Source organism: Porites lutea, chromosome 14 (assembly GCF_958299795.1).
Source record: "Porites lutea chromosome 14, jaPorLute2.1, whole genome shotgun sequence".
In the NCBI taxonomy this organism is placed as follows: Eukaryota; Metazoa; Cnidaria; class Anthozoa; order Scleractinia; family Poritidae; genus Porites; species Porites lutea.
Genome location: NC_133214.1, coordinates 15287934 through 15302193, shown reverse-complemented (window position 1 = coordinate 15302193; position 14260 = coordinate 15287934). Strand labels below are relative to the sequence as shown.

General features: G+C 39.3%; 1 pseudogene; it reads left to right on the top strand.

Moving 5' to 3' along the window:
- Positions 1-412: 412 nt before the first annotated feature.
- LOC140923979 (uncharacterized) overlaps positions 413-14260 on the top strand; it is a 15514-nt pseudogene continuing 1666 nt past the window's right edge.

Below are 14260 nucleotides of genomic sequence, written 5' to 3'. Positions count from 1 at the left end.
GTGCAATCCTGTGTCTTTTTTCTTTGTTTGTTTCTTCTCGGGTTCACTGTGAATGCTCATTCTTGACCCTGAGATCGTGGAATCTAACCATTTAAGAAAAAAAAACTGTATGAATGACTCGTTGTCGGACGCGCACCTTTGTCCTGGTCACGCAACTGTGAAAAATAGAGCGTTTTCACTCACGTGGCCAGCCTCTATGCAATTTATTGGAACAAAAGAAAGCGTTTACATAAGACAAGAATTCAACTCCCACAGGATTGTCTAGCTACACCAACATTAAACATGGCCGCCGTTTCATTGTTTTGGAACACCAATATGGCCGCCATGACGTCATGTGAAAACGCTTTATTGATCAAGCAGCTGCTCGCGGCGGTGAAGGCTTCCAAATCGCCAAAAAGAACTGATCGAAATTTTTTTGAGCAAGCGCGTTTAAAATGAGTTATAGAAGTCAAACAGAAGAGGAATTGTCACACACTCAAGTTCTCGCTGATGTTGAGAAACAAATCAAAGCAGTTTGTAACCAACTACAGCGGCAAGCAAGTAGGCTTCGTGAAGAGCAGGAAGCATTTGATTCCATCTCGAAGAGAATGGAAAGCATGCAGCTTTCAGCCAAAGTAAAACTCAATGTTGGTGGCATACTTTTCACCACTACCGTCCAAACACTGACCAAGGACCCAAACTCGATGCTTGCCGCCATGTTTTCAGGAAGATTTCCGATGAAGCCTGCTGAAGATGGAACGTTCTTTATCGACCGAGATGGAACTTACTTCCGGTATATTCTGAACTATCTTCGTGATGGAAAGCTATCTTTACCAGAAGGGGCCACCTTTTTTGAAGAAATCGAGGCAGAAGCTGGATTCTACCAAATTCAAGGAATTCTCGATGAGTTGGGGCAACCCAGATCTGCAAAAAGTTCAATTCGAGCTGCCAAAGCCACAAAACCATTTGCAAAGTCTGAAATACTGACTCAAGAACATGCAAAGATATTGTTAGGAATGATACCATATAAAAGCGGCAAGTGGCGTCTTCTATTCAGAGCTTCTCGAGATGGCTTCGAGGCTTTCCACTCAAAATGCGATGATAAAGGTCCAACGGTTACAGTTCTGCAAAGTGGAAGCTTCATATTTGGCGGATTTACCGAAGCAGCATGGTGTTGTGCAGGCGGTAAGTAAATTATTTTTCAACTAGTTTGGTAGTAGTGCTATTGAAATTACATTGTAACTTGGGGGGCAAGGGGGGCGAGCAAATTGACCAAGTCAAACTTCCTTAATCCGTCAGATAATTAGAAAATTCAACTAGCCATCAAACTGTACTCAAAGTGACACAAAATTGCAGAAATTTTTGCACAAATGGAAATTCCGCTAGGAGGAAACAGAACCAAAGCGATTCCTTTTGTTTACAACTGTAGACACAGGTCTCCAAGTAATGCACCTATCAATGTAAACCCCGTGGGGGGAGAGTGCGGGCAAGGGGTGGGGATTTGACAGATTTTAAAATTTTTCGATCAAATTCCCCAGGGTGGGAAACGAAAGTTCAATCAAAAGTGTCAAAAAAGCCCCTACCCCAGGGGAAAAAATCTAAACAAACAATGCTATAATACTATATAAAACGAATAAAAGAACATTTCAAACACGTCGTTACTACTTTTATTTACGGTTAACGGAAGCTCCATTAAATTACTCGCCGTAATTAAGTATTTTCTCTCTCCATTAGCATATCTTATCTTGAACAACAAAATCACTCCAGGAAGATTGACTGTGCTATATAATATTAATAAAACGTAAAATGCTTTATAACATCTGCTCAACATCCGGAACAGGTCGGATCAGTGACCCATAAAAAATCCTCTGACTTTCATGGTGGAATTCGATTTCAATCGAGTTTTACAATCAGATGGGAACTTGAAGATAAAATAGACATTATCTGTTTAGATGACAGTTTAAAGTATCGGATTATGGCGATAAAGACAAATGAAAACTTCATACCTTTCTCCAACAACGTGACTTTCAGGAAGCCTCGAGGGACGGACTTGGTAACTGCTTCTGAATTGATACCAGGCTTCTGTCGGTCAAAGTCAAATGTCCCGACCCCGGGGTCGCTTCACACGATCAAAAGCCCGACAGCGGGGATAGTCCCAGGCATCAAATCCCCTCCTCTTGCCCGCACTCCCCCCCCCCCCCCCCCACGGGATTTACATTGATAGGTGCATAATACATATTACGAATTGAACAAGGAAACCCGTAGCTCCCTCAAAAAAAGAGGATAATACACAGTTTGGTGATTTTTCAAATTTTTCTTTGTCGCCAGTTAAAATGCGAATACTGTAAGACAAAGTTGACCAATCGAAACGCAAAAAAATAACAAAATATTTCAAGAAAGTTGGCTGTGGCGGGCCAATCATCAGCTAATGAGTTAATGACCGAGAGCAGGTTTTATGAGCCCGCGAGACTGAGCACCCCACCCAAACCCTTGTTTTCACTTAAAGAGGGTCTTAATGATAAATGGGGTTAGTCGATAGTCGTAAAACGGCCAAAAATTTAGTCGATAGCAGTAAAAATTGAAAAATTTTAACCGTTAGCCGTAAACAGGGTAGAGAGAGTTAACCGTAAAAGAAATTCTCCCCTAAATTTGTTGATTTTAACGAATGTGCTAAGCTTACTTATAACCTGTTGCGTTGCTTATTTCACGCCGGATACTTTGACTCCTTACGCACGTTAGCCTGCCAGGCGTTCAGATAGTAAAGTAGCCTGCGAGCAAGCTCTCCTATTTGGGCGAGTGAAACGAGTCTCGCGAGAACGCGCAAGCGAGCGGCGAAGCCGCGAGGGGCAGAGGAAAGGAGAGCTTGCAACGATCCCTTATAAATTTTCATTTGTACTTCGCCGCTCGCTCGCGCGTTCTCGCGAGACTCGTTTCACTCGCCCAAATAGGAGAGCTTGCTCGCAGCCTAATAATACAGTCGGAGTACAGTCAGAAAGTACAGTCAAACCTCGCTTTGAGCATCCGCTTAATAACTAATACGGACAGCTCTTTATAAAGGACAGTTTGCTTTGTCCCTGGGGAAAGAAAGCCCTTACATTTTCTCTAAATTCATCCCGACATGATCCTAGGATCTTTATTCTGCTTTAAAGATACAAAAATAGAATTTTATTTAACAATTAATGAATGAGGCTGAGTATCTTATGAAGAATTATGGAGATCGAGGAGGGTGTTATTCGACGAGACCGTAGGCCGAGGCGGATAACACCCTCCTCGATCTCCATAATTCTTCAAAGGATACGAAAGCCGAATTCTGTTTTATTATTCATTCAAAATAATTCCTAGTTTAAAAACATGGCTAAAACATGCTTACCTCCATCGATCCATCGATAGTGCACGTTTAGGTTTGTCCAGTCCCGCAAATATTCTCCAAATAGCAGATGTCGCCCTTCGAGTTGTCTTCTTGCTGTTCTTGCCATGTTTTTAGCTATTTTTTCGCCTAGTTCCTACTCTTGAAACGAGTGAAATGACCGCCATTTTTGTTTCCACAACAACTCAACCTCGTCCCCGGGTCTTCTCGGTTAACGGTGCCTTAACCTGCACGAACGCTGCATTTTTGACGTCATTTCCTAGTTAAACAGAAAATTCTTCCAAATTTGGTCATCAGTAACTGGTTATGGTGAATTAAACATGTGCTTTTAGCCAATCAGAATCGGGGAAATATTTTGAATGAATAATAATAATATTTAACTATTCGGAAACACAAGAAATTAATTTTTAACTTTTTTGTTAACCGTAACTGAAAAAAATACTGATAGCCGTAAAAGAGCCAAATTTTAGCCGATAACCGTAAAAGCCACCACCCCATTAAGACCCTCCTAAAACCGCTGGACGACACAACCTAGTTGAGGTCATTGTTATCTAAGGTCGTCCTGCTAAATCAGCCTGGTTAGAAAAACAAAGACAGGTTTGACCACTACTGTTTGTTTTTAAATGACGTCGTCATAAAATTAAAACTAAAGAATTATTGATCCTCCTGAGATTTTACTTTCATGAAGTATTAGAGCAGCTAAAAACTTATATTTCTACATTAATTTTCACTTCGAAAGGGTTCTTCGTTTTGTTATAAAGTACGCTTGTTTTTGAAGCCTTTTGCGTGACGCGGCATTTACCTGGCTACCGACAGAGCTGTCATAGCTGTCATACAGTTTAAAAAAGTGAGTTATTTTGGGGAATTTTGCTATAGCTATTTGAACAGTCCTTGTATTAGAAAAAGTATTAATTTAATGTGAATGAGATTAGAGCATCGAGGGACGAATTCTCTCACTTTCGTCGCAGCAAAACTCGGTAACAGGTGTTTCTGTTGGTTTCCGGCTGCCATGTAGCCTGAAATTCATCCGATTGCTTCGAGTCGTTTTTCTCTTACTGAGGGAGTTAATAACGACTCGAAGTAATCGGATGAAATTCAGGCTAGCTGCCATGTTGTGCATCACCGAGGGGCAAATTCTCGCTTTCTCGGTTTCAGGTTTCTAAATATGGTGACTTCCGGGGTTTCTCAAAAATTTGTAAAATAACATTTGATTCTCCACTTTTCAAGGTGATGAAAGGATGGTTACTCTATCCAAACAAGCGTTTTTGTTCAGTTTGGTTAATCCATTTGGAATGGGGCCAATTCGAATACCAGCAGAGGAAAAGGAAAGTGTTTGCCATATTGTCTCTGTTAGTACGTATGGGCCAATTTTTCAGGGGTCGTTTTCAAAAGACTACTTACATATTTCAGATGAGGCTAATTTATCTCGATCAAGTTACTGTTGTCTATATGGAAAGTTTTCTTGTCCCGAAGGGAAACCACAAGATTTGTTCTTTACTGGTACTAACAAGTTTAAAGTTGATGATTATGAAGTGTTCGAGTTTTACTAGTGGTAAGGCATGTACTCCAGCTACAAGCATAGTTAGACTCATGGAAAATTTACAAAATTCTTTTTATGTGAAAGCGGTTGATTACTATAATAGCATGTATTTAGACGCAAGCTTGTGCACTGGTGAACTTTAACGTAGTCAAATTAAGTGCTGACGAACTGAAGTTGATTAAATGTCTCATAATATGTTATAAAGATTGTTTACTGCTTTACAGAAATAGGAAAAGCTACATATTGCACAACATAAACCAACCTGAGGATTACAATGCAATGATTGTACCCCCAAGTTGGCAAATGACTCAGGTGCTCATAGAGGTGTGCTACTTTTTTCTAGAAAGAAGAAGCAGCTAGTTTGAATAACGTTGTAAACAAAAAATGATCAAAAATATATAATAAAATCTAAATGAAAACGTAATTATGATGTGTTTTCATAGAGGCAGACTGGTTTTACATTACGCTTAGTCATGTGAACGCTATATTTCAGTCATTTCTTCACAAGTTTCTTTAAAGGTTTACGCAGAATTTGTTTACGTGCAAAAGTACGTAATTTATTAATTGTTCATTGCTTTTAGGAATTGATTGTGTGACTGATAAATTGAAAGCTACATTTTCTTGAATGAAAAACACGCTCTTTTGTCCTCAAATTTATTACCCAGTTTTGCAGAACGCTGAAAATCGCATTTTAGTGCTTTGGAATTTCAAAATCTTCTGGGTTATAACGTGCCCAGACCCCCTCCCCCCACCCCCCCGACATAGAAAACGGAGACCAACGGCCCCATGTTGATACAGTCGGTTACTCTATTCGAACCTGCTGGATACTTCAATTTTTATTGAAACCCCTATGACGTTTACCAACTACCTTGTTTGCGGAGTTTATATTTACTCCGGTATTTATCTCAGGGAGCTTAAGTACCAACGGCGACGGCTACAGAAACGTCACTTCACAATTCGCACTGCTTTAATTAAACTTTATCGCGTTTATTCCATCTCGTTCAATTCGACAAAAAATGGCAAATTTTTCTGGAGCTGAATTCTAAAGAACTGTATCGAAGTTCAGGAAAAGAAAATGAAAATTGTTCTATTGTGTTCACGTCCTCCACAAAACGTGAAAATAGGAAGTATCACGTCGTAGTCATGCAACGACGGCAAAGAAATGTACTAAAAAGGCGTGATGCACGTGCAAAGTTGCTGTTTTACCTATTGCTTTTCTGCTCTTTTTGCCTTTCTCCTTGCCGTCACTGTCGTCGTTGCTCAAGCTCCCTAACCGTTTTTTGCAGGATGCAAATTGCTATGTTTCAGTTTGCGGTACGCCGGAAAACAAGATATAACTTGGTACCCTCTGGTTAACACACACCCTACCCTCTTCATCTGACAGTGTGACGTCAGATTGAGTGATGTCAATGACTGCATATTACCCGAATCTTCCAGACCTTATCTACGATTCCTGCCATCTTTGCACGCACTTTAGGACTGAAAGGAGAAAAGCAATGTCACGAGGTTTCTCAGGGGGCAAGCAAGTGATAAAATCTGCCAACTTATACAAGAAATCTCGGCAGAGTTTGTTTATTCTGGACGACAAAAAATGAAACACTTTCCATCTTCAAGACGATGATGGCAAATTATGCGGGTTGAGGTGTTCTAAAATCTAAGAGTCTAAAATCTCCCGGATAATCGCCGAAGTTTTTCATTTCTTGTAGACTAGACTTTCCGGAATAAAATTTCAAATATTTTGCGTTGTTTCAGCTATTTTACTCGTAACATCGATCATAAACTCCGGTATGCCATCGTAATACAAACAGTAATGGGATTGGTGGGAAGTAAAACAATCAGGTCAAATGTTACAATGCCAACATCTTTTTCGCGCGTTTTGTGTCACCGTAAATTTTCAACGATCGGAGTCAACGAGTATTTTTTGCACAAATGGCGTCATGTGCCGTGCGTTATGACGTCATCTATAATCCCTTTCCTATCAATTCTCAATATTTGAAGACGTGGGGGATTGACAGCCCTGCGTAGATGTCCACACAGCAAGCAATAATGACGTAAAACGTGTCGAACTGTACATTTTGCAAGACTAAAATCGTCCTCATTTTATCACTTGTTTGAAATACCACGTGACATTGCTTTTATCCCATCAACCCTAAAGAGCGTGCAAAGATGGCGGGTATCGTGAAGAAGGTCCGCCAGGCGGTTATGAAGATCAAAGCCAATCAAAAATGGAGAAATGTTTTGAATGAATAATAATTATCATATCATGATAACTATCTCCCGAATGGGAGATCACCAAACCAGTGGTGGATATGCGAAGCGTCAGAGAATGTATCTAGCTATACTGCACCCACCCTGAGGGGGATGGTTCTTATTTCAGTATTTACCGACTTAATTAAAAAACAAAGACGCAACTTATGTATAAATAAACGACGTCGCTTAGTAGGAGCTTTGTTTGCATTTTAATTGTCGGTGTTTTGCTGATTTTTCGAGTGCATTTTCACTATTTTTTTTTTAAACTCAGTGAGAAAATAATTATCTATTTACCTTAAAGTAAACACCGACAAGACAATTTATGTCGCTTTCGTAGCAGTTGCCATGCATACAGCGTCAATTTGCGTCGATTGTCCGAGTTTTAAGAAAGCGCCGATTATCTTCCATATTTACAGTATCGACTAATAGACAAATATTGAGGCATTTAGTGTATAGAAGTGTACTTATTGAAAGTCTATGTATTAAAGAAGACTGGATCGATGACACAATTGAAATACAAATTATAATTCTTGTAGAAATTTTTGTAGGAACCAAGAAGCATTCTGAAAAAAAAAACACCCACAGGATCAATGAATATCAAGATTCAAATGATTCCACTTCCACGACCCCACGAAATGTCGGCTGTACGTTCCGAGTGTGAGATCACAAATCTTTCGTTTTTAAAAAAATCAAATGGAATCCAAGCCTTCGCCGATCAACGGCATGATCAGGAAAAAATTATCGTGAGGAAATTTTGTTTTAGTTTTTTAGAGAAAACTTTGTACATTTTGAGAGACTCCTTTGTCCAAGCTTGTTCAGAGACACTCGGCCTTTAGACAGCTGTTGTATTTCATTCAAAATGTTATTTCCATACCTTGCTTACATACTTCAGTTACACATTTTATCTTGCACCTATTTTGTATATGTAGCTCCACGCAAAATATTTTCTCATCCCTGATAATGCCGTTAAGCGGCGAAAGCTTGGATTCCATTTTGATTTAAGGGAATAAAAAAAAGAGCATGCAGTTTAAGGCCTCATTAGAATTATAATTTTATTTCAATTATTCTGCTGAAGGACAACATGAACAAGTCTTTCGAAAGATTGCACCCTATGCATTCTTACTTGTGAGCTTGGGCTACCTGTAATTAAATTTGTTTTAAGTCACTTTTTCGGTAGAGTTGAGCAAAATGGAGTCCAATTTTTCCTTTTTAAAAGATTGGTTTATTTTCAGCTTTTTGAAATTCGAGCAAAAAATTTGTTTTCAAAATATTTCACAAAAGGGCGGAACGAAACTAATGACATTTCCCGTCCCTATACACGAAACGCAGACCATGAAATGATGATCGGTTTTGTCACTAATTCCTCTTGTCTTTTGTTTTGTCCACCTAGAGGAAATTATTCGCAAACATAATTCAATGCAACACGAAAATTTGCCGTTGTCCAAAAACTACTAGGAAAGCGCCCACGTACATCGAATCAACAACATCGGCGTTCGAGCACCAAACTAAAATCGAAATTGATGAATCGACTGTCAAAACAGTGATACACAAGCGACTATGAACGTTTCATCGGACATGAGGTCAGTTTAATTTTTTCTTGTCCACATAATCCAAACTTTGTGTGGGACCCGAATGACAAAATTTTCCCCTGGGTAATGGTCGCAATCGTATCTATCGCATCTCCTGCTGCAATCATTTTGAACATTTTGGTTATCGCAGCAGTGATATCAAGAAAAGAACTGCAAAAAAACTCCAACATTTTGCTATCGAGCATGACTGCTGCGGACATTTTGGTAGGAGCTATAAACATGCCTTTATCACCCACTGTTGACTTCGTTATTTCCCGGCAAGTTTTTAATGATCACATTTGCACGGTAGATTTGGTTAATGTCTACTTGATGTACACGTTAACGGCTTGTACTCTATACCATTTGACTTTTATCGCTTGGGAGAGGTACCAGGCGATACGGAATTGTTATGAGAACAAGGAAAAACTTACAAGAAGCCACCCCAAGAAACTCGCAATAACAGCTTGGTTCTTAGCCGCGTTTACACAAATTCCAGGTATTTTACTAACAGCCCTGGGCATCGAACATGATTTCATTGTTGTGGCTATTGCTGTATTTTTCGCGTTAATTTTGATCGCCTACTTTTACATCGTGGTGTATCGTGAAGCCCGCAAAGCTAAACAGATCATCACCCAAGTTACTGTTATGGTGAAAACAAAACTCGAAAATGCAGTTGCTATCACGTGTGCATTGGTTTCGACAGCTGTGATTCTTTTCTTTGTTCCCTTGGTAACTGTTGGTTTGATGGGAGAATTGTACCCAGGCCTTCGCAAGAGTTCCGTCTTCCGGTCAGCAGAGACACTACTACAAATAAACTCTATAGTAAATCCACTAATTTACTTCTACAGAAACCATCGCTTTAGAAACATCGTTCTTGAGATTTTATGCATCAGAAAATCCCCCGTAGCCAAGTCAAAAATTGCTCCCATGCAATATGTCAGATCAAAAGATCCTTTTTCAAAGAAAGATATTCAAAAACATCCAAATGCGAACAGCCGTCGATTTTTGTCAAGAGCAGCGTCATGCGAATTAGCCATCGTGACAGAATTAAATCGTGCAATGAAGAAAAGACCTGTATCGGCTCCTTCAATAATCAGATTACACAGCAACTCTTTTGACAGTTCTCAGCCGCAGAATCCCTCGTCCATTTTAACAATTGTTGCGACACTCCATCCTCAAAGGCCCGAAAGAGATCGTAAAAGTTTGCCAATATTTCATCCTTCATCGTTAACGAAAAGGTGGGAAGCTAAACGTAACCATTTTAATCTGTCTGATCCTCCGGGAGATTTGATAAAGAAACAATACCAGTTCAATAACAGAAAACTGATTAACCATCTGCCTTATCTCCTACCCAGATCTCCCACGGCCAGAGTACGACAGGGTGAGATCTGGGTACAAGATTACCATTTGGAAAGATCTACCGCATACGGAAAGGGCGCAGGCTCATATGGAATTTCGTTGCGATCTCGTAAAGGTCTCTTGAAAAGAAGTATGTCGGCCCCAGCGTTACGTGAGATCAGAAGTTTCCGCAATGACACACTGCATTGGGAGGCTCCTGCAGCCTGCGACGAAAGCTTGGACTCCCGTGACCTTTAAAAGTCGTAAAATTGTCAGAGGGCTCATAAAGGCTCAGTCCATAAAGTGGCGAGTCAGCGTCGTCTTTGAACGCCTTCATTTTGCTTGAAGACGCATTTGCAATTTGCCTCTGGTTTTACGGCATTTGTCTGTAAATATTTGTAAAGGGTGCCAAGCACGATCAGACTCTGTTCTATCAGAAGCGCCCTTTTCCACAGAGGTCTCTTTTGTGTTAAGTTAGCCATACCGTAAATGCGCGGAGATCCTGTGCAGAAAGTACAAAAAGCCTTCTAGAAACGCCGGGAAGCTTAAGGCCAGGAAAAACTAACAAAATATCTTTTCACTTTTTCTTTTTCTTTCTCGTTGCCTGCAGCTTTGTTTCTTTGATATCTGCCGTTTGTCTTGGTCATCTGTATCGTTCTTTTTCCTTCATTTATCTCTGATGAACGATGAATGCGTTTACCACTTTGGACGTTAGGAGGCTATTAATGCATATTTTTGATTAAACAATTATGTGACCGGATCTTTGAAAAAACAATTAGATGTTAAGATCAAGTCCAATTCCATATTTAGAAGTTGAATCGGCTGTAGTCTTAGCACGATCGTTTGGTGTTATCTGAAAATAATAAAAGCTGTTTTTACAGAAAAAAAATATGAGCAACTGTGAATAGATGAATAATAGGAATAAGTTATAATCTCCATGCTGGTTTTCAGTGTCACGCCATTCAAAATAGATCAAAATAAAAATCAAAGCTTTCAATAGGTAAAGTCCAGAATCTGGGAAATGAAAGGAGGTGCATATACAAAGACCCTCGCCAAGATTCAGATCAGAGGAATATTTTGTATACGAGATATCCAAAGAAACGTGTTACCCAAAATTATAGAGATTTGTATGGAGACGCCATGCTGGTGCTCACCTGGATGAGCTCCAACATGGCGGACGGAAACCAACAAGAAACATCTGTTACCGAGTTTTGCTACAAAAGCGTGAATTTATTCTTCGAGAAACTCATAAACATTAAAGTAATACTTTTTCTAATACATGAAATGTTTAGATAGCAAAATTTCCTGAAATAAGTCTTTTTTTTAACCTACATGACAGCTCTCTTGGCCGTCATGTAAATGCTGCGTCACGCAAAATCTTAGAAATTCAAGAGTACTCTATCACAAAACGAAGGACCCTTTTGAAGCGAAAATTTGTATGAATATTAGTTTTCAGCTGCTCTAATGCATCCTGAAAGTAAAATCTCGGTAGGATCGATAGTTTTTTATTTTGAATTTTAGTGACGTATTACTTGAAGGGAGAGGTGAGGAGGTTAAGGAGACGTTCCTCTTAATAAGTCAAATCAATTTAGGTTTCTGGGAAACTGCCCACCTACCCCTCCCCTAACCCATCATTTTGCCCTAAGTGAGAAGTAAGTGTTAATGTTATCTTAGGGGAGGGGTAGGTGGGCAGTTTCCCAAAAACCTAAATTGATCTAATAAGTCTTTCTTCTTCCGGAAAAAGTAGGGGGCAGCCCTCCCCTGCTCCGTCGTCTCTGGTTTTTCATACAAAATGCCTAATCTCTCACAGTTTAATTAGTATAACGAGTTCTTCCACAGTTATCGAAGTCAGTTTTTATTTTGTTTCATACTTTCTCTATAAACTATTTAAGCAATGAAAATGAAGCAAAATGTTGACGTCAGCAAATATTTGCCTATTAGATGTTAGAGACCCCATAAATTTTCATAGATTTTTTTTGGAGAAGTTCGCAATGGTCTTTATCTACGAAATTTTGACTTCTAAAAAATGACTTCAAGGTTCAGCAGTTTCAAACATCTCGAGCAAAGAAAGCTATGGCCATTCATTATGTCATCTAGGAGTTTCATTGTGGGCAATTTTAAGAAAGTGCAAACTATTCCAATGATATTGACCAGGGATGGTTGGGTGGGTGGGGGGGGGGGGGGGGGGTGAAAAAGTTAAAACAGCTTTAACGGGCTGGAAAGTAGTTGCCTGAGGCCCTGTATCAAAGCGAGGGCAAGAACGATGTCATTGGTATTACGATGATTTTTTACTATCATGCAGATAAAACTCATTTTCCCAGTTAGAAATGTGCTCCCGGCTCAATCTTTGGAAAGTATGAGAAGGAGTCAGAGTATTAAAACGGAATCCATCAGAAAATTGAGTAACTGCAACTTTCAGTGGACAAAAACCTTGTACCAGAATAATTTAAACAATATCTTATTTTTTTTACAGTTTTCAAGGGTTATAGATATGATTAGTTATCTGTAATAATACCAAAGACTATTTCTCATGAGAGCCCGAGAAAATTAATGTCAAATTTCACAAGAATTGTAAAAAACAGAGGTAAAATTCTGAAAATTTCGTGTGTTAGGTGTCATTTTGTGAAAATTGACTCTTCTGTTGCCCAGTCTAATTATTGCACTCCTTGGAAGGGCAAAGAAATTTCTCTGAACTAACTTGTATTTGAAATCAAATTTTGATGGACCTAGAAATTTCTGCTACCCAATCGACCTTTTGCACTGCTTGGAAGGGCACTAAAATTTCTGTGGGCTATCATGCACATGAAATAAATATTTGATAGCCCAGAAATTTCTGCGCCCTAATAAATGTTTACATGAATAGCAAGGGCTGGCGCAGAAAATTTGGAGACCTCTAACAGGAGCTATTTTCGTGTATCGGTCACAGCCGATATTTCAAAGTTATCTTTAGAACGGAACTCAGTTTCATCAGAGCGTTATTGTAGAAATTCTGCACCACTCGGCAAAATCTAATTTTAGCTCTTTCGTATCTTTCTAAAACTCCGCAGCTGAAATATGTTTATTATTCAAATGCAAAATAGAAGGCAGTGACATGTGTACAAATATTGGCCAGGGAACATCTGACAAGTATGATTTAAATAGAACACGTGTACTTCTGTACGTGTCTCTTTGTTAAACGAGAATTCTTTTACATTTCAAAGGAACAACCGTTGTGCTCTATTCATTCAGCTTGATTTACAACATGCGTTTTTCTAAAAGTCCAGGAACCAAACTAGGAAGTATTGTATTTTCACCATAATGGAAAAGTCTTTTAACCAATCGAATTGTAACGCGTTGATCAGCTAGCACGTGTATTTTTGAAAAGGTTTTTGTGTTCCTTTGTGATAATGGAATACCTGTGTTTACTGTGGACTGTATAAAAGTAGTGCATAAACTGTTGTAAATCGATTACCTAGCCTGCGATTACCTGCGATTACATGTGAAGTACTATCTACGAGGTTTACTTTACAATAAAGAAGTTGCAACATTACAGAAAAGTCTCAGTTCTTGTCCAACCTTCGTACCTTGGGACGTGGAAATTAGACCCTGTACCTCTGGCAGTAGTAACGAGTGCCAGCATGCATATAAGTGCATTTTTTTCCATTTTTTATAGGAAGAGAAGTCGCTTAGCAATTTTCACTCATTTTCCCCTGTTTTATACCGAAAGCTACAACTTTAGAATATCCTACTTTATTTTAGAACGTGTTAACAATCAGACCCCTACCTTTTATAAAACGGAGAAGTGTTCTCTGCCTGAACAGATTCGAAGTTGATCGAGCTCTTTCCGAGGCAGCTCATTTTTAAAATGAATGACAGGAGTCAGAAAGAAGAGGCATTGTCTCAAGTGCAAATCCTTGCTAACGTCGAAAGACAAATCAACGCAGCTACAGGTGCAATTAGTGAGGCTTGTAAGCAACTGCAACAAGAAGCAGACAAGCTTCATAACGAGAGGGAAACATTCGATCGTATGTCGAAGAAAATAGAAAGTACGCAGATTTCTTAGACGGTCAAGCTCGACATCGGTGGCTACAAGTTTACTACAACTCGCCAAACGCTGACAAAAGACCCAAACTCGTACTTTGCTGCTATGTTTTCGGGAAGGTTTTCATTAAAGCGTTCTGAAGATGGTACGATTCAGACGATTGAAATCGATCGAGATGGAAAACACTTCCGCCACAT